The sequence below is a fragment of the Cavia porcellus genome, unplaced genomic scaffold, assembly GCF_034190915.1.
Source record: "Cavia porcellus strain 051 isolate PalLab524CR breed Dunkin Hartley unplaced genomic scaffold, mCavPor4.1 scaffold_21, whole genome shotgun sequence".
Lineage (NCBI taxonomy): Eukaryota > Metazoa > Chordata > Mammalia > Rodentia > Caviidae > Cavia > Cavia porcellus.
Window position 1 is genome coordinate 13,775,726 of NW_026947504.1, and position 17,975 is coordinate 13,793,700.

The 17,975-nt window shown below is 41.1% G+C and overlaps 1 non-coding gene across 1 annotated transcript; it reads right to left on the reverse strand.

Annotated features, from left to right (window-relative positions):
• Positions 1-936: 936 nt before the first annotated feature.
• Positions 937-1,055, reverse strand: LOC111753775 (5S ribosomal RNA). The gene has a single exon (XR_002788560.1). It is a non-coding gene; the product is annotated as a 5S ribosomal RNA (ribosomal RNA).
• Between the last annotated feature and the right edge of the window lie 16,920 nt (positions 1,056-17,975).

Here is a 17,975-nt window from a genome sequence, read left to right on the forward strand (position 1 = left end):
CATCAAAAGCTCTAAAAGGTTCGCCATCACTGAGCTAAAAGTACTTCTCAAGACTGACTTGTAGGCTAATAGGTCTTGTCGAATTTTACTAACTTGTAAATGTTGCCTTAAACCTACACTAAATGATGAAGGAAGACACATCTCTGCCAACGAATCAACTTCCCTCTTCCTTCCAAGCTCAGCCCCTCTTTCCTAATTCTGAGAAGAGGAGTGTGGTGATTGGTCATTATCACTCACCATGGTCCAGTGGGCAGGGTTGTCAACCTGAGCTGCAACCAGGCTGCATTTCTCTCTCTGACTTTACCTGTTTCTCTTTTCTGACTTTACTTCCTCCAGTACGTCTCTCTAGGCTCCATTTCTTAATCTCCCTCCCAATGCAATTTCTACTCCCCTTCTAACCTAGTGAAATTAGTCTTTCTTGAGTCATAGTGATAAATTATGCTTCTTAGTTATTTTTGTTTCCCACACAATATTGAGTCCATATTTCCTAAATAGGTATGCAGCGAACAACAGAATGCACAGCATTTGTTACCTTTTTCCCTTATATTTATGGACTTGTCTTTTCTTAAAACGTAGATTGGGTACCACGCAGAACAGAAATGAACTAGATGTTATAATCGTGTGTAGTCTTTATTGTCTTGCCCATGAAAGTTTAGATATATTGCTGAAGTTTGCAAGCTCTTATTTTCCTGGGGGCACTGACACACCAGGAATGGGTCTGAGGATGGAGATATAGATGTATATTTATTTCTCCTAGTGCTACTAAGGTTGATGTTCAGAATCCTCTGAGTTTCCTGGGAAGGAATAGGCCAGTTGGAAGACTGCCCAGTGTGTCCTCTCCTCTTCAGCTACCATGTCCTACTTCATCTTAGTACTGGACTCACGTTTGGGCTTCAGTTTCTCACACCTCTTAAGAGAACCCCTCCTTTTTTTTAAAGCCTACAGGACCTGGTGCTCCCAGGCGGTCTCCCATCCAAGTACTAACCAGGCCTGACCCTGCTTAGCTTCCGAGATCAGACGAGATCGGGCGTGTTCAGGGTGGTATGGCCTTAGACTTAAGAGAACACTTTTCGGCCTGGGGGGATCCAGTTCCTCTCTGATAATACTGATAGAGCTTGCTACTTCTCATTTCTTTATACAGTCGCTCTCTTTTTCTTCTGCCAGCCTGGAACTCCCTGAGGTCTCTGGCTGCCTTTACCCTTTATTGCATCCCCAGCATTTAATGCTATTCCTGGCATGTAGGAGACACTGAATAGATAATGTTTGGATGAGCACATGAGTACACATTACATTAACTCTTACATAGAGTTTGATTAGCTAATAATGGTAATTTAGCATTATCACTATCACAACTTGAATTACAGCTTGGGTATATGAGGAGAAGTCAAGGATTTAGCCTGGTGTGGAACATGGAATAGGATATCCCTAAGTAATTATATATTCCGAGCTGCAGTAATTTTAAACACAGTGCTTAATTTCAATTAATTTCACTAAACTTTACCCGATACCGAACATGACTTCGTTTGTTGGTAGAAGGGGCTGTGAATCCCTTTCAGTGGCTCAGGCGGATCATTTTTATCTCACTTTGGCTGTGAGGAAGGACTAAGCAATGCAAGGGCACCTTAGCACCACCAGCGGCACAAAGAGAGCCATCGTCCTCCTCTGTGATATCAGGTGGTTACAGGAACATGGTTCCCAAGGTACTGTTTCACTTTTAATTTTAGCTGCAAGCCACTGACTGATATGCCCTGTACCTATAGTGAGATTCTGCACTTAAAAAATTCTCCATCTTGCACAGGGCAGAGGAGCAAAGAATTAATTGCTATGTCAGGATTCATTTCCTGCACAGTAACACTGGGTTCACATTTAATATTTTGATGCATGCAAACAGTGTACAGGCACATGCAGGTCTTTTTTAAATGACAAGATTTGAGTCTGCATGTTAACATCAGGAGGCCCTCAGCTCTATCCTCCCTACACATGGGACTTGAGGTAAGTAACTGAACCTTCCTGTTCCAAGCTGAGGACTCCGCTCACGGTGCAGTGGAATCTGGAACATGACAGGGAGGTGGCAATGTAAGAGCATCCATTTTACTTTACAGCAGGGGGCAGTCCCACCCCGTCTTGTATCATAGTATCAAGGGAGGTTGGTCCATGAGAGACCTGATATTCTTAGTATCCCCTCTCCTTAGGTGTCTGTGTGTTGGATGATGATAGCTCCACCCTCGCCAGTGAAGTCCTCATGCTGAATTCACCTAAAAATGGGTCTATTTTTATCATCTGCCCATATTGCCCCTTGTGGCCAGAGGGATAGCTGTTAAAAATAATGCTAATTATAGCAATAATAATAGCTGTCATTTATTGGCCATCTGCTACCTTCTAGTAGGTTTCTGAGGGCTCTGTGTACATTATCTCATTTATTCTGCACAGCAGTCATATTGTCACAGATATTTCTCATTGTGAGGAGAGGTGGCCTGGTGTATATCATCATGTAACTCTCCCTTGTGTGGGGAAACCTTGGTAAGGCCCTACTTCCGGGGTGTCTTGCTGCCCCTCACCGCCTCTCCAGCAGGCGGGTCAGCCAGTCAATGCATTTTGCTGTGGACTCTTTGGACATGAGCCAGGAGACAAAAATTGGAGATGGGGTGATAGAGTCTGCTGTGCAGCATCTGGACAGATGTCTTATTGCCCAGTCTCAGAGCACTTGTGGCTGGTTTTCCATGTGTGCACATCCTTCCTTCTGTAGATTCTAAGTTCTTCTTTCACATGAACTCTCTTGTTTGCAATACCCGAGCACATCCATGAATCACATTCTGTTATTTGCCCTTCTTATAGCCAAGGGAACTGAGGCTCAAAGTGACTTGACCAAGGCCACATGTGAGTATTTCTCAGATTCGGGACCCAACCTGGCAGATGTCAGATACCAGAATCTGTTCGTTCTGCTGGCCTCTGGCAGGTACAGGGACCCTCAGCTCTGTCTGCATCTTCCATTATGCATGGCCACAGCATCTGAGAAATACAATGGAATGTACTGTTCTTCAGAAGAGACACACAGCTAGTTTCTTCTCCATTTAGCAAGGTAGAAGCTGCTTGATTTTCTTGGCTTGGGTTAATCTATTATATTTTTCCTTCTTTCTTTAATTCTCCCTTTTTCTCTTCCTCCTTTAATACACCAAAGGGTTGCAAACTCATGAGTGATTTTTAATAAAACACATTTTTTTGTTTCTTGAAAGCTAAAGTTCCAATTAAGTAAAAAGAAATTAAAGAAAAAACAATAGTTACATAAAACTTCATCGCTTGAGCCCCAAGACGGAAAGTGGCCATAAAGCAGTGACACAGTGGCGATGAATTACGTGTGTTTATCAGTAAATGGTGCTGTGTGTGCTAATGGGCTGCATCAGGCTGTGAGGGATGGACTTGGTGCCCAGTGCCTGCTGCTGCGGCGCCCACAAGAGCAGCTGGTGTGTGCATTTGCCTTTGGAAGGAACTCTGTAGACTGAGGGATTGAGGGCAAACTTTGATCTGAAACAAGCACAGATCAGGCTCCTGGGATGTGTTAATTACTGTACTCAGGGATATGTATATATGTCTGTATATTACATGGTCATTTAATCCCCAAGAAAACTTTTTGATATAGGTGGTATTAATCTTATTTTATAGGTGAGTAAAGAGGGATTCAGAAAGGTCAGTTGTTAATTATTACACAAGGAGGAAGAACCGGGACAGGAACCTGTTTTTACTCTAGCGCTCTCTCCTATGTCTTTGGCAGGTTGCTGTCTCTCACTGGACCTGCTTCTGATGTAGAGAACCTCTAGCAGTCAAAGGATTCCAAAGATGGGCTTTGCAACTGGAATGACCTTGTATCATCTCTGTCCCTCTTCCGGCCTACTTATCATCTCATACATGACTTCTCCGAACATCAGTTTCTGTTCATTAGATGGAGTTTCAGTCAGGTGTCGTAAGACATAGTAAGATTATAACAATATATGGTTTTTTTTTTTAACTTACTTTGCTTTGTGCAGTTGCACGTTTATTGTATCTGTTTCTCCTTGTATGTCTTGAGTGAGGCAGGCCTTCCTTTTCCTATGTCAGATTTCTCCACCTTCTTTCTCACTCTGGGGCTTCAACGGTGCCTCTGTGAGGGTGCTGGGCTGTTGCAGCTGCCAGGCACACACATGGGGTCATGGCTGGATCAGAACTTCTTAAAAGTCATGTCGGATAGGTAACACAATTAAAACTATTTCAACAAAGATGGCTCTGAGTTTAAGTGAGACACATAGACTCACTGGAAAGTTCAAGAGCGGATTTGCCTAGATTCTCGCTGCTCGATCAAGGCTCCAGCAGGGCAGGTGTCACCTGATTTCTCTCTCTTAGGCGTGGTCTCTTGCTCTGTGTTGCCTCAGTTCCCAGGTGGGCTTTCTTTCAGGTAGCAGCAGCTCAGCTCCTCCATCTCCTCTGTTTCTGGGGCAAAGTGAGTGAGCTCTTGGGGCCACTGAGTCAAGCATCCCCATCCCATCATGGGCCCAGGGGAATTAGTGTGCCCATTGGCCTTACTTAGTTTTTCAGGTCATTTCTAAAATTTTATTTCGATGACTAGGTAAGGGGATGAAATAATAATTTATTTGCATAGTTACCTAGATTAGTTACTAAAGAGTTGCCCAAAGTTGTCTCAATAGATCTGATGCAATGTGCACACATTATGCTTTAAACATATAAGGAACATAAGAATTGGCTTTACTTAAGAGTGGGACCTGCACACAGAGCTCAACTGAGCTGGAGGAAGGAACTTCCCTGAAAGGGGTCAGGCTCGGCCTTTTGTTAGTACTTGGGATTGAACCCAGGGCTATTGAACTGAGCTACTTTGCCAGCCTTTATTTTTGTTTTTTAAGAGTCTGAAAAACAGGGTTGTGCTCAGTCACTGAATAGCTCTGGCTGCTGGCCTCGAGCTTGCAGTCCTCTTGCTTCAGCCTCCCAGAGCATGGGGATTACAGGTGTGTGGCACATGCCCAGCGAGGATTTTGACAGGAAGAGGGCAGCAGAATTAACAAATATTGATGACATAAATTTTGTTTGTAGGGCTGGAGTTGGTTGTACTCAAAAGTACACATGAAAGCATTTTTTTTCCTGGCCCTCTGGCTCCTCCCATTACTATAGCTATTTCCTTCCTATATTATTTGCAGAAGACAAAATAAGACAGGCCCTCAGCAGATTTAGGGAGGGGAAATTGCTCAAGGCTTGGTGGTGGATAGTGTCACTGAGCCTTTTTTTTCCAAATCCATTTTATTCAAGCATAAAAAGAAAGAAGAGGAAGAGAAAGAAGGAGGAGGAGGAGGAGGACCACCACAATAAAATTACAAAGCACGTCAATCAGGGGGTATCGATGGCACATATATTGTGCATTATCATCCCCAAATCATTCACCCAGAGCACAAGACATCTGCCTTCAAATGTCTGAACAATACCGGAAGAAATCTTTCTCTTTAACAAACTCAGAGAAACCAGTAGTAAAACTATCTTAACTACTTTTTAATATATAAACACATATACATATACATGTTTTTTCTTTCAGCTTGTCACACTAATGAAACAATAGAATGTTTACACATGCGTGTCTTATTTATGTTACTGAGTATGTTCTCAAGGTGCATCCGTTTACCCATAAAAGTATCCAGTTTATCATTCTTTATGGCTGAGTAGTACTCCAACTGTGAGCCATTTCATATTTATCCTACTTTTGTGACTGTCCCAGGATATGATGGATACACTTTTTTAATTCATGTGCTTTATAAGCTCTAGGTGATTTGTTAACCAAGTGCCAAGCATTGTTTTTTAAATTTGCCTTCTCAGTGCATCTTGTGGATAGCCACATCTATGTTCTACTTATTGTCTAGCTTTTAACTGCACCCAAAGTGAAGTTTTAATTCTGCAAATGGCATCAGTGTTTCACACTGGAAATTTTCTGAACCCTTTTTCTTCTATTCACATGAGCTTGGTGGTGACAAAATTATGTCGAGGCCAGCTCTTAAGACGGTGCCCTACAGATGTGTTGCAAATCTTTCCCCTTTCACAGTGAAATTTGGATTATGAAGATAATACATTGAGTCATGCACAAAGCTGAATTTATTGTTTTAAAGCTTCTTTTAAAAAAGTCTTGAGACTATATTCCTTTATCTTTATTTTTCTTTTTCTAAAGTTGTGATACAAGTAGGGGTTTGCTATGGTTTGGGTGTGGTTTGTCCCTCAAGGGTTCATATGTTGGAAATTTGGTCCTCAGAGGTGGTTATTGGGATGTGGACATGGCCCTTTAAGAGGTGGAGCTTACTAGAATTAGGCCACCTGAGATCCTGTCTTTGGAGGGATGTCTACCTCTCTGCCACTTGCCAAAAGGTCCTTACTCAAAACTGAGTTGATGCTGGCACCATGCACTTGACTCAAGAACTATGGGTTAAATTAATCTCCTTCCTTTATAAAGATAGCCTGCCTGCTGTATTTTGTTACAATGACAGAAAACAAAGCTATGGATATTCATGTTTTTGTCTTTATGGATATGTACACTAATTTAGGAGTGTGCTCCCCAGTGAAATTTCTGGGCTATAAGAGTGCTTTTAATTTCATTGGAAGCTACCAGATTGTTTGTGAAAAGTGTTTTACCATTTTGCATCCTCCCAGAAATCTGTAAGGGTTCTGGTTGTTCTGTGTCTTGTCCATATTTGGTATCATCTCCTTTAGCCACTCTTGTTTCATTCATTTCTTCATGTTTTCCCATTTTAACACAACTGACATTGAGATACTGTTTAGGATTTATAGTAAAAAACCCCCAAAACCAGCAGGCAGAAGAATAGGTAAAATGGATCAGAGGTTGTCCTTAATTGGTCATATGAAAAATTTGTATCCATAGAATGAATTTGTTTGCTGATGGCCATCTCCCCTAAAAGGTTGATTTTGTACTAACATTGAAGATAAACTTAAAATAAGTGTGGGTATCTCTTTGCTGGTTTAAGTGTCTGCAAAAAATCTTATAATACCACAAAACTTTGAAAATGTAAGTTAGTACACATTACAACTAAAAGCATTGGCACTTTCTAAATGTCTTGGAATAGCTGACGGCATTTTTTCTAGGCTCTAAGAGGCTGGAATGACAGTTCATGAGCTTCAACTTCCTCTGAATGTAGAAAGAAGCTATTTAACGCATTTCAGATACGGCGCATATTTCAGTTAAGGAGACTAGAAGAAAAGGGAGTAACTAAATAGTAAATGAAGATGAAGCCTTGTTTTTCTTTGATTTTCCTAGAAGTATTTCACAAAATCACACACTTGCATGGCTTCAAATTTAAGAGCTTTCAAATATAAATTCAGTCATCTCCTCCTCCTCCTCTGTACCTTACCTGGAAGAATCTGACTTGTTCATGTCAACTTTAGAGATGTTCTACAAACACACAAGAAAATATGCATATCTTCCCTTGCCTGACCTTTTTTGGGTTCTAGGGGTTGAACCTGGGATCTTCACGCTGAGCTATGCCTAGATTCCATTTTTGTTTTTTTATTTCGAGGCAGGGTCTTACTAAGTTGTCCAGGTTGTGCTTGAGCTTCTGATACTTCTGTCTCAGCCTCCCAGAGTGCTGGGATCACAGGCATGTGACACTATGCATGGCTTGCCTCACCTTCTGTTTAAAAACACAAATGTAAGTACATGGGCGAATGTTCAATGCTCTGCATTTTCACTAAAGAACATAGTTCAGTTTACTTTGGAATTTCATTTGTTTTACTGCAGTAGTGTCACAGAGGCACAGATGGCCAGGGAAAGCTCAGGGCTCCTGTGAAGTCAACAGCACTGTCCAAGGTCAGTTGTGATTCTAAGGAGTCTTTACTTTCTAAACAATGCTGGAGAGCTCAAAAAGAAAGAGGTATAGCATTACGTGAAATATCTATCTCTCCATGTGTTGTCACTATTATTTTTGAGAGAGGGTCTCAGTTAATTCACACTGGCCTTGAACTCATTGTGTAGCCCAAGCTATCCTTGAATTCCTAGTGAGGCTTCTCTGCCTTCGCCTCCCCAAGTGCTTAGATTACAGGTGTGAGCCACCATATCTGGCATTAGTGTCCTCTTTGTCTTTCTCTTCCCCTTCCCACCCCACTTCTTTTTCTCTTTTTGTCTTCTTTTTGTGACAGGGTCTCACTCGCAGTTCAGGCTGGTCTTGAACTCATTTTGTAGCCCAAACTGGCCTTGAACTCCCAGCAATCCTCCTGCATCAGCCTCCCCAATGCTGGGATTACAGGCACGAGCCATCATGCCTTGTTGCCACGTTCTAAGTTGGTACCTTAACCACCTTGAGGAAGATGAAATTTCTAGTTCTTTTTCTTGGTGTAACACCTAAACACTACCTGCCACTAGGGTGGTGGTCCTGGAGCCCTTTGAGAAACTGGCCACAACTATGGGCTTTCACCCTCCTCCCATCCATATAAGTATAGTGAAATTTGACTTTAGGGTGTCATAGACTACCTGAAGCTCATTGTGGCAGATTCTCTGGTGTAAAAAGTTAATTCTGATGTGGCTGGTACACAGAGATAGTCTCTACTCTGTTGGAATTAATGTACCTATTATTTTTATAAACTCAGGATATTTAAAGATAAAAAGCTAATTGCAACATGTGGGGACTATATAAACTTAACAGTGATTTCCATTTACCACTGACCTCTAAGTAATGTGTTTTGATCACTTAGAGATTTCACCTGCAGTGGTGTAGCTGTAAAGGTAATGAATGGGTAATGTCAGAGCCCAGAGAAGCAAGGTCAAAATTCTTTCGTACCAGTTACCTAGTCCTGGACATGTCAATCTTGCTGAACTTCCCTTTTGCATTTTTAAAGTAGCATAAGGAGTATCCTTCATGGTATAAAGTAAGGATGATATGAGACAGTGTAAAACCATGAGTATAGTGTCTCATATGAGTGTTCATAATGTTATTTATTAGTTCTGTCCTAATGATTAATATTCTTAATATTTTGGAATTATATCAGATGAATCTGTATGAGATGCACCATTGTTTTAAAAGATAAGCAGTTTAATCATCTTGAGACTGAGAAATTCAAGCCCGTGGAATGCCAAGTGTTGAAATTGTAGTTAGAAACATGTGGTTGACATTGTATTGGCCACTTGAGGAATGGATTTTCACAGGGATACTAGAAATGTTAAAAAAGGCTTATGGAACAGAATAATGATTGTAACAGCAGCCTAACCATCTTAAATTCACATATATGGGTCTTCTTACTGCTAAACTGTTTTTTTAATCATCATTACTATTAACCAAATATGTTAAATTGGATCCTAGTCATAAAAGTACACTGAAAAACATCCTAAAATTACAATGTGTACTTTTCCTGGGGCTGGTCCCAGAATCCTGAGAATTAAGCACTATTTAGAAGTTTTGAAGAATTTGTTCATATTCACACAACTCATTGAAAAACACCGTGTTTCCTAAGTGTAGGCTCTTCCCTCTTTTTCTTATTCCCAAGACTAAATCTATCCTGTAATCATTTACCGACTTTTTGACTGAGACAGGGAACAATTGAGCAATTTTTCTGCAAGTTAAGAGGACTTTTGCCAATCTCAGCATGTGTGTGCGTGTGCGTGTGCACGTGTGTGTGTGTGTGTGTGTGTGTGTGTGTGTGTGTGTGTGTTTGTGTGTCTGGGTGCATAAACGTATCTGTGTGTCCTTACGTGTTTCTGTATCTTTTTCCCAATCATCTTACGGCTGAGAAAAGATACTGAGAAATAAGGGCCTGAGCAGTCCATTCATCACCGGGATGGGCTTCTTCCACCTGACTAGTGGCTCCCAGGGGAGCCTTAACAAGTGCAGCAGAGTCCAAGTTCTTCTCCCCGCCCCCCAAACAATCCTGGCAACACTATAATTTGAAGCTGTTCTGTCACCTTCACCCCCAGGCTGTGCAGGACATCCCCTCCCCCATCAGGGGTGTGGGCAAAGGAAGCATTAAAACCCGTAGATTGATGGCCTTGTGATCACATTGATCTTCATACGTGTTGAATATTATGTCAATTATTCATCATTCAGAGATATCATTGCAGGAAAAATCGCATTAAGAGGAGCCAGGAAAACTAAAGGTTATAAATTCCAGCCCAGCATAGTGACTGGTAGCTTGGAATTCAGTGCCAGCTGCTCAGCTTTCTCATTAGAATGCAGGCCTCTGCGACCTTCTCTTGGGGGTGTTCCTCCTGGACTTCACCGCACAGGCACAGGACCAGCTTCTCAGAGGTGAAAGAGTGCTGAATAAATCTGTAAACACAAACACTCTTAAATTAAATTTCCACGTAATTGTGGTGTCACCTTGAGTTTGATGTGTTTGAAAAAAATGTGCTTTTCTCACTTTACAGCCCAAGATGATACCAAAAAATGGGTGCCTGAGAAAATGGAAAATGCCACAAGTTAAATATAAACTTGGTCCAGCATATTAGAGTGGTTGGCAGACAGAATGTGGGGGACACAGACAGCTTGCAGGCAGTGACTCAGCACCTTCAAACCTGCCTTTCCTCATTCTGTGAGTTAAGAATGGTGCGGACTGTAGTGCTGACTGTGAAGATTAAATTAGTTCATCTAAATTGCATAATTTCCGGGTCCTTGGCCTCATGGAGCTGCCCGTTTCTTATGACACATATCACAAGAGAGCCACCAAACCGTTGTTTGAGTCTCTGAAAGATCCTGGGTGAGACTGGTATGTCTCTGGAAGGACGGGTACTGCAGATGCTCCTGCTGGTGGCCTGGTCCAATTGGCTTCACTTTCCCAGAACCCTCAAAAAAATCATCCATGCAGTGACTATCTGTTCACCCACCCACTTGCTACCTCCTCCTCGAGCTCCTGGGGTATGTACGGAGGAGCAGTTGTGAATGAGATCGAAGTTCCTGCTCTCAGGGAGCCTTCATTCCAGTAGGAAAAGTCCGCGAGCGGAGGTGCCAGGCGGCAGTGGGTGCTGTGAAGCTGATGCATGGAGAGACAGCTGGGAGTTCAGGCAATGCTGCTTCAGGAGATGACAGCGAGGCCATAACCTGAAGGAGAAGGCAGAACATGTTATGAAAGGACCTGGGGGAGGAGTGAACTAGACAAAAAGAGCTACAAGTCTAAATCTTATGTGCTAAGGAAGTTGAGTCATTAAGAAGCAGAAGGAGGGTATGTGGCAGGAAGGTGCACAATAAAATGGTCTGAGAGGAGTGAGCTCAGAGGCCATAGAAAGGAGTTAGGATTGGGCCAGGAACTTAGCTCAGCGGCATAAGTGCCTGCCTGGGCAAGCGCTTGGTTGTGAGTTCGAAGAAAGGAGTTAGGATTGTGTTCTAAGCTCAGGGGAGGATTTTTAAGTGCATACTTGGCATAATTTGCCTTGTGGTGCCAGGGATATAGCACTTGATACTGTGTAGGCAAGGTTGTAGTGGGAGGAGGAATGGGAACAGGAATAGTCATTAAAGAAAAGATGACAGTGGCTTGGTCTAGGGTAGACTCAGGGGGGAGATGGTGATGAATAGCCAAGGTCAAGAACTTCTCTGGAATTTGGTGCCAGGTCCTTTGTATATGGAGAGAACATGTTGGTAGATTAAATGTGGGCAAGAGAGGAGTAAAACAGAGTGGAGTCCAGGTGTTCAATGAGGTTAAGGTTTTGGTCACTCTAAAAATCTAGAAAAATTGGTGATTTTGGCACTCATGTTTACTTCCCTGCCTTGGAGGTTTTCTATTTTTTTTTAAATTTTATTTAAGGAGAAAAGGAAAAAAAAAAAGCAGAGAAAGGGTACAAGTTATACAGATTTACAGAAAAAAATAAACAGTAGGAAATAACTAGTTAATAGATTACATATTGTCATCTTAGAAATAATTGTTCAAGTTACAAAATTAAAGCTTATAAAGTGGACATTCCAACAGTGAGACTGCAAACAGTTCTGTTCAATGATCCAACAAAACTCAGTAATATGGTTATCTATCTTATACACTTAAATATACATGCAGTTATATCGTTTAGAGCACTTTCTTTTCCTCTCTTTTGTACAATGACAATCACACATTTTGGGTTTTGTTGCTCCCACAGTTCTTATTACTTTTTTGGAAGAGAGTAGAACCAAATGTGACATAACAGAACAGTCAGTCAAATCAAAAGGGTGGACGTAATAGATAATGTAAAAGCATAATACTAGGTGATCAACAATGGTTACCATAATGCCTCCCGCTATCTCTAATAGAATTGCCTATATCATTAGTTATAATAAAATTGAACAAAACAGTAAAGAACAAAACCAACAAAACCAAAACATTGGAGACATTATAGGTCTTTAAAAGTAGATAATAGTCAACCAGAATGGGCGTCATAATGAATCCCACTATCTTCACAGATGTTGCCTAAACTTTCGAACCTGGTACTATCAAGCAAAACAGAATAGAGGAACATCAGTCAAAACAAGATGGTGAGAGCAATACAGGGCTTTAAATCAAGATAATGGAAAGTCAAAGTGGGTTACTATAATATATCCTGCTATTTTAAATTTATTTTTCCCTTAATTAAAAGGACAAAAAAGGTAAATAATAAAATGGAGATTGAGATAAAAGAGGGCATAACAGCAAATCAGCGCAGATCATAACATAACCATTTAAGCAAAATAGTGTTTCACCACAAGATTATCCTGACATAAAAGTCATTACCATATTGTATCTTTCCTTGAAATCTTTGAGCATAACTTCATATACTGTAGCATCAAATACATCAAAACAATGTAAAACCATTCAGGAGAATGACAGTGTTACAGGGTATTTAGAATCAACTAACAGAAAATAAACAATGGTTTCTGTATAATCTCCTTGTCTATAAAAGGTTTTGCTTATACTATCATATATAATAAAATCCAATAAGATACCACCTGTTTAGACCAATGGAGACAGAAGAACAAAAGCTTGATGAGACTTCAAAACAAGATGATAATAAATCAGTATTACCTCTTAAGACGTCATTTTCTCCAAAATAGCTGTTCCTATCATCCAATCTTCTCTGCCTCATTTCTGTTGAGCTCTTTTTCTGTCATTAGTTGTCAGTTTGTCTTCTTCATTTTGTTTTCTGCTCCATTCATTGTGGCCTCTCTGCCGCTACTTCTGGATTCTTCGTATTTTTCTTTTTTAGAATATCTTGCAGTATTCTCTGTAGAGTTGAATTGGTGGTTGCATATTTCCCTAGTTCCTCTTTATCCTGGAAGCACCTTGTTTTTCCATCAATTTCCAGGGATAGTTGTGCAGGATATATCAATCTTGGCTGGAGATTATTATCTTTCAAAGCTTGAATTATTTCCCCCCATGCTCTTCGTGATTTGATGATTTGTGCCAAGAAGTCTGCTGTAATTCTGATGGGTGTTCCCTTGTAAGTGATCTGTTTCTTGTCTCTGACGGCTTTTAGTATTCTGTTCTTGTATTGGATTTCTGGAATTTTAATTATTATATCCCTGGGTGTTGCTCTGTTTGGGTTGTAGGTAGCTGGGGTCCTGTATGCTTCATACAACTGAGTATCTTTACCTTTTGCTAAATTAGGAAAATTCTCCTGGATTATTTCTGTGAGTAGCTTTTGTAGTTCATTTGTTTGTGTCCCTACTTCTTTTATGTTCTTAATTCTTAAGTTATAGACCCTCTTATCATCTTCTAGTCTTTGTATTATTGCTGTTTGTTTCTTTGTTATTTTTAAGAAGTTTTTCATTTCATGTTCCCATATTACAAATCTGCCCTCCAGTTCAGATAATCTGTCCTTAGTTTCTTTCAAGCTGTTATGCCAGTTTTCGATAGACTTTTTAGTTTCCTGGTATTCTCTTTGAACCTGCTTCACGTATTCTATGCTTTCTCTATTTTCTCCATTAAACAATTCTCCCCTCTTTTTCTGTTCTTCCATTCCACCATCTGTTTTTTCTTGGGTGGTGCTTAGCATTTCTCTAACTACTCTGTTTATGTCTAGCTTCAGGTCATTAATAACTTCATTCCCGAACTTGTCTGTGAGGCTCTCGAGATAGCGCTTTATGTCTATTGGTGCTGTGTCTGCTGTTGCCTCTTTCTCAGGATTGGGGGCCGAGGACCCTTTTTTGTTGCTGCCTCTTCCCATATTCTTTGTTCCTTATATATGCAAGCTTATATAGGAGGCCCAGCTTCCTTCCCTGTCAGTCACAGTCTGATTGAATTGTGCCAGCTAGGTGTTCCCGCCCACCGCAGGGCACCAGGAAGTTGCAGACCAGGCAGCCTATGCAGGGCCGCCCTTCCAGGTCAATCTACCTTCAGGAGCTGGGACCTGGGCTGTGCTAGCCTACTGGATCTCAGCCAGCAGCGTCATGTGGGCTAGGCACTGCTCACCAATCCCGCTTGAGAGGGGGATTGGTGACTGAAGTCACTGCAGCACCCTGTTCCCGCAAGTCGGCCCGGTCCCAGAATGTCCTCTGTTGGAGTCTCCCAGACCGTGGAAGAGACCCAGTTTTCCCTCACTCACTGGAGGTGGATGCACGGCTCCCCACCCGTCCCACTCTCAACTCCGTTCACCGATTCCCATTCTCAGAGCTTCCGTGCGTCTCTCTTCCTGCCGAGCCGATGCAGACGCGGCGGTGGTGGGAAACCCAAATCGCGGCTACCTTGGAGGTTTTCTAATCAGCTTTGTCTCTTGCAAGCCAAGGCTTTCTCCTCTGTCCTCGGGGCTGCCATTGCTGCTGCTGCTCCTCCTCCTTTTCCTCCTCTCCTCTCCTCTCCTCTCCTCTTGCTCCTTCTCCTTCATTGCCTCTGCTTCTTCTGGAGAATGTCCTGTGTGCGGATGAGAAGAATGTGTATTCTGATGTGGTTGGGTCAACACTCTGTAAACTTCTACTAGGTCCAATTGCTCACAAGTGTGATTCGGTTCTATTATTTCTTTGCTGACTTTTTGTCTAGTTGATCTATCTCTTTGTGACATTAAGGTCCCCCATTATAATTGTGCTCTTGTGTATTTGGCTTTTCATATTCATTAGTATTTGTCTTATATAGTCGGTTGCTCCTGTATTTGGTGCATGTATATTTATAACTGTTAGTTCTTCTTGAATTTTTCCACTAATGAGTATGTAGTGACCTTCTTTATCTCTTTTAATAATTTTAGGTTTGAAGTTCACATTGTCTGCAAATAGAATAGTTACCCCTGCTTTTTCTGGGTTCCTGTTGCATGGAATACTATTTTCCATCCTTTGATTTTTAATCTATGAATTTTCTTTTAAGTAAGATGTATTTCTGGTATATAGCACATTGTGGGATCATGTTTCTTGATCCATTCTGTCAATTTATTTCTTTTGATAGGTGAATTGAGGCCATTTACATTTATGGATATCACTGATATGTACTGGCTTGACTTTGCCATATTATGTTCCAGTTGTTTGCTCTCTGCTTTCCCCTTTTGTTTAATTGCTTGTCCTACTTGGTAGTTTCTTTCTGTTTTTGTTCTGGAGGTTGTGATCATTTTTGTTTCTATCTAGGATGTCTTTCAACACTCTTTCTAGGGTTGGTTTGGTGGACATGAATTTCTTCTGTTGTTCTTTGTCATGGAAGTATCTTGTTTCTCCATTAAATTTGAATGAAAGTTTTTCTGGGTACATCAGTCGTGTTGAAAGTTGTTTTCTTTTGGGACTTGATATAACTCACTCCAAGCTTGTCTTGACTTGAGGATTTGTGCTGAAAAGTGTGTTGTGATTCTAATGGGCTTTCCTTGCTAGGTGAGTTCTGTCTTTTCTCTAACATCTTTTAGTATTCTGTTTTTATGCTGTATGTCTGAGATCTTAATTATTATATGTCTGGGTGTATATTTATGTTGGTTGTGATTGTTTGGTATTCTATATGCCTCACTTATTTGTGTATCAGATTTTTTCCCCATGGTTGGGAAATTTTCTATTACTTATGTGAATAGTTTTAGTTATGTCATTTGCATTGACTCCTGCATGTTCACTGATACATCTTAATCTTATTTCTCTTGGCATCATCTTGAAGCTTCTGGATTGTCATTTCATGCTGCTTTGTTATTTTTAAAAGCTCTGTCCTTTCATGATTGCTAATTGTGATCCTGTCCTCAAGGTCTGAAATTCTATCCTCAGCTTCATTTAAATGGTTTTGTGAGCTTTTGGTAGAATTCTTTGTTTCTTGGATGTCTCTTTGAGTTTGTTTCATGAATTCTGCTTGTTTTCTATATTGTTCATTCAAGGTTTCAATCAGTTTCCCATGCTCCTGTACTTTTTAAAATCTTATTTCTTCTCTAGCTGCACTGAGCAACTGCTTTACCAACGTTGTTATTTCTGTTTTTACAAGAGAGACTACTTCTATTTTGATTTCCTTTAAGCCTCATGGAGTTTTTTTTTTTTTTAATTTCACTTGCTATCTTTTCAGAGATTTATGGTGTTACTTTTTTTTTTTTTTGTTTGGCACCAGGAATTGAACTCATGACTGCGCGCTTGCCAGGCAGGTGCTTATGCCACTGAGCCAAATCCCTGGCCCTCTGATGTTACTTTTGAAGTTCTCTATTTCAATGTCTTCTGTACTTGCTCCTGGTGGACTAGATGTTTGAGATTGCATTTTGCTTTTTTTGTTTTGCCATTTTCCCCTTTTGGGTTAACATTCAATCCCACTAGTGTCAACTGTTGGTAGTGTGTATCTTGGGGTCCAATTGCTGGGTCCCATAGAGAAGAGGTGGGTCAGTCACCTGAATTCCCCTTGCAGGGTCTGTTGGGTGAGTCCTATGTTCTTCCTAGGCTGACAAGCCTAGGAGTATTGATGGAAATAAACCCCTAGTTCTCACTGTTATTATGTCCTCAGGTTGTTCAGAGTCATCGGATCTCCCTGTTTATATAGTATCTGTTTTGGATGGGGCCCTACTGTTTCTCTGTGTGTCCCTTAATTTTCTTCAGATGGGGGGAGGCCTCGTCGGAACCCTCCTCAACCTAACTGATATTTTCTGTGTGGAGGAAGGACTTACCCACCCACTTGCCAAGCTCACTAATGGCCTACTTCTGGAGGGGATTCTCTATTGCTCCTGTTTACCCACTGAAGGTGCCAAACTTTATTCCTATTTTAGGGGCAAACTCACCTCACTGATGAAAGCCTGATGAGTTCTTACTGAATTTCCCCTTGATACTGCGTGGTTAATCCACTGAAGTCCAAGATTCTGGGGGGAGTGTGGGAGCCAAAGATCAACAGCAATGTTAGGTTCAGCATGTATGGGGGGTTCCCTGATGGCCATAGTGGGACTGCGGGAGTGCACATCATGGGTTGGAGTTCCTAGGTCCTGAGGTGGGTGGCCAGGACTGTGGGACACAGGAGGGGCCTGGTTCTGGCCTGCTCCATGTGTGCCTCTGGCTGGAGTTCTTGGTCCCAGAAGGTCCTTTCTGGAGATGGCTGGAGTCACAGGAGGGATCTGGATCTAGCCCGGCCCTGTGGTTGCCCCTGGATGGAGATCCTGGGTCCTGCAAGGTCGTCTGTGGAAACTGCTGATGTCACAGATAAATTTCGTTATGTAAAGTGTATTTAATCCATCTGAAAGAACCTCAAAAATCTTTGTTTTAATTTATTTTTAAAGAATTTTATGGAAAAAAGTAAAACAAAATTTCATAACAAGATGATAGAATAATAATACTTTGTGTATTATTATCTTTAAAATAGTTGCTCAGAGTATAAGATTCAGTCATAAAAAATTCTCTAATCACTATTAGCACAAACATTGTTTTTCTATGAACTAACAGGCTAATAACTAACTTGCATTCTTCTCTCTTTTTCTTTCTTTCCTTTCCCCTTTCTCTCATTCTAGCTCCTTTTTAACAATTTCTTCCCATTTCACAATATCTATTCTACATTTTAGACCTTATTTGCTCCCTCAATTTTTCACATTAGGGAGAATACAATGTTTACACATGTGAGATTGATTTATCTCACTAATAAGTATGGTCTCAAGTTGCATCCATTTA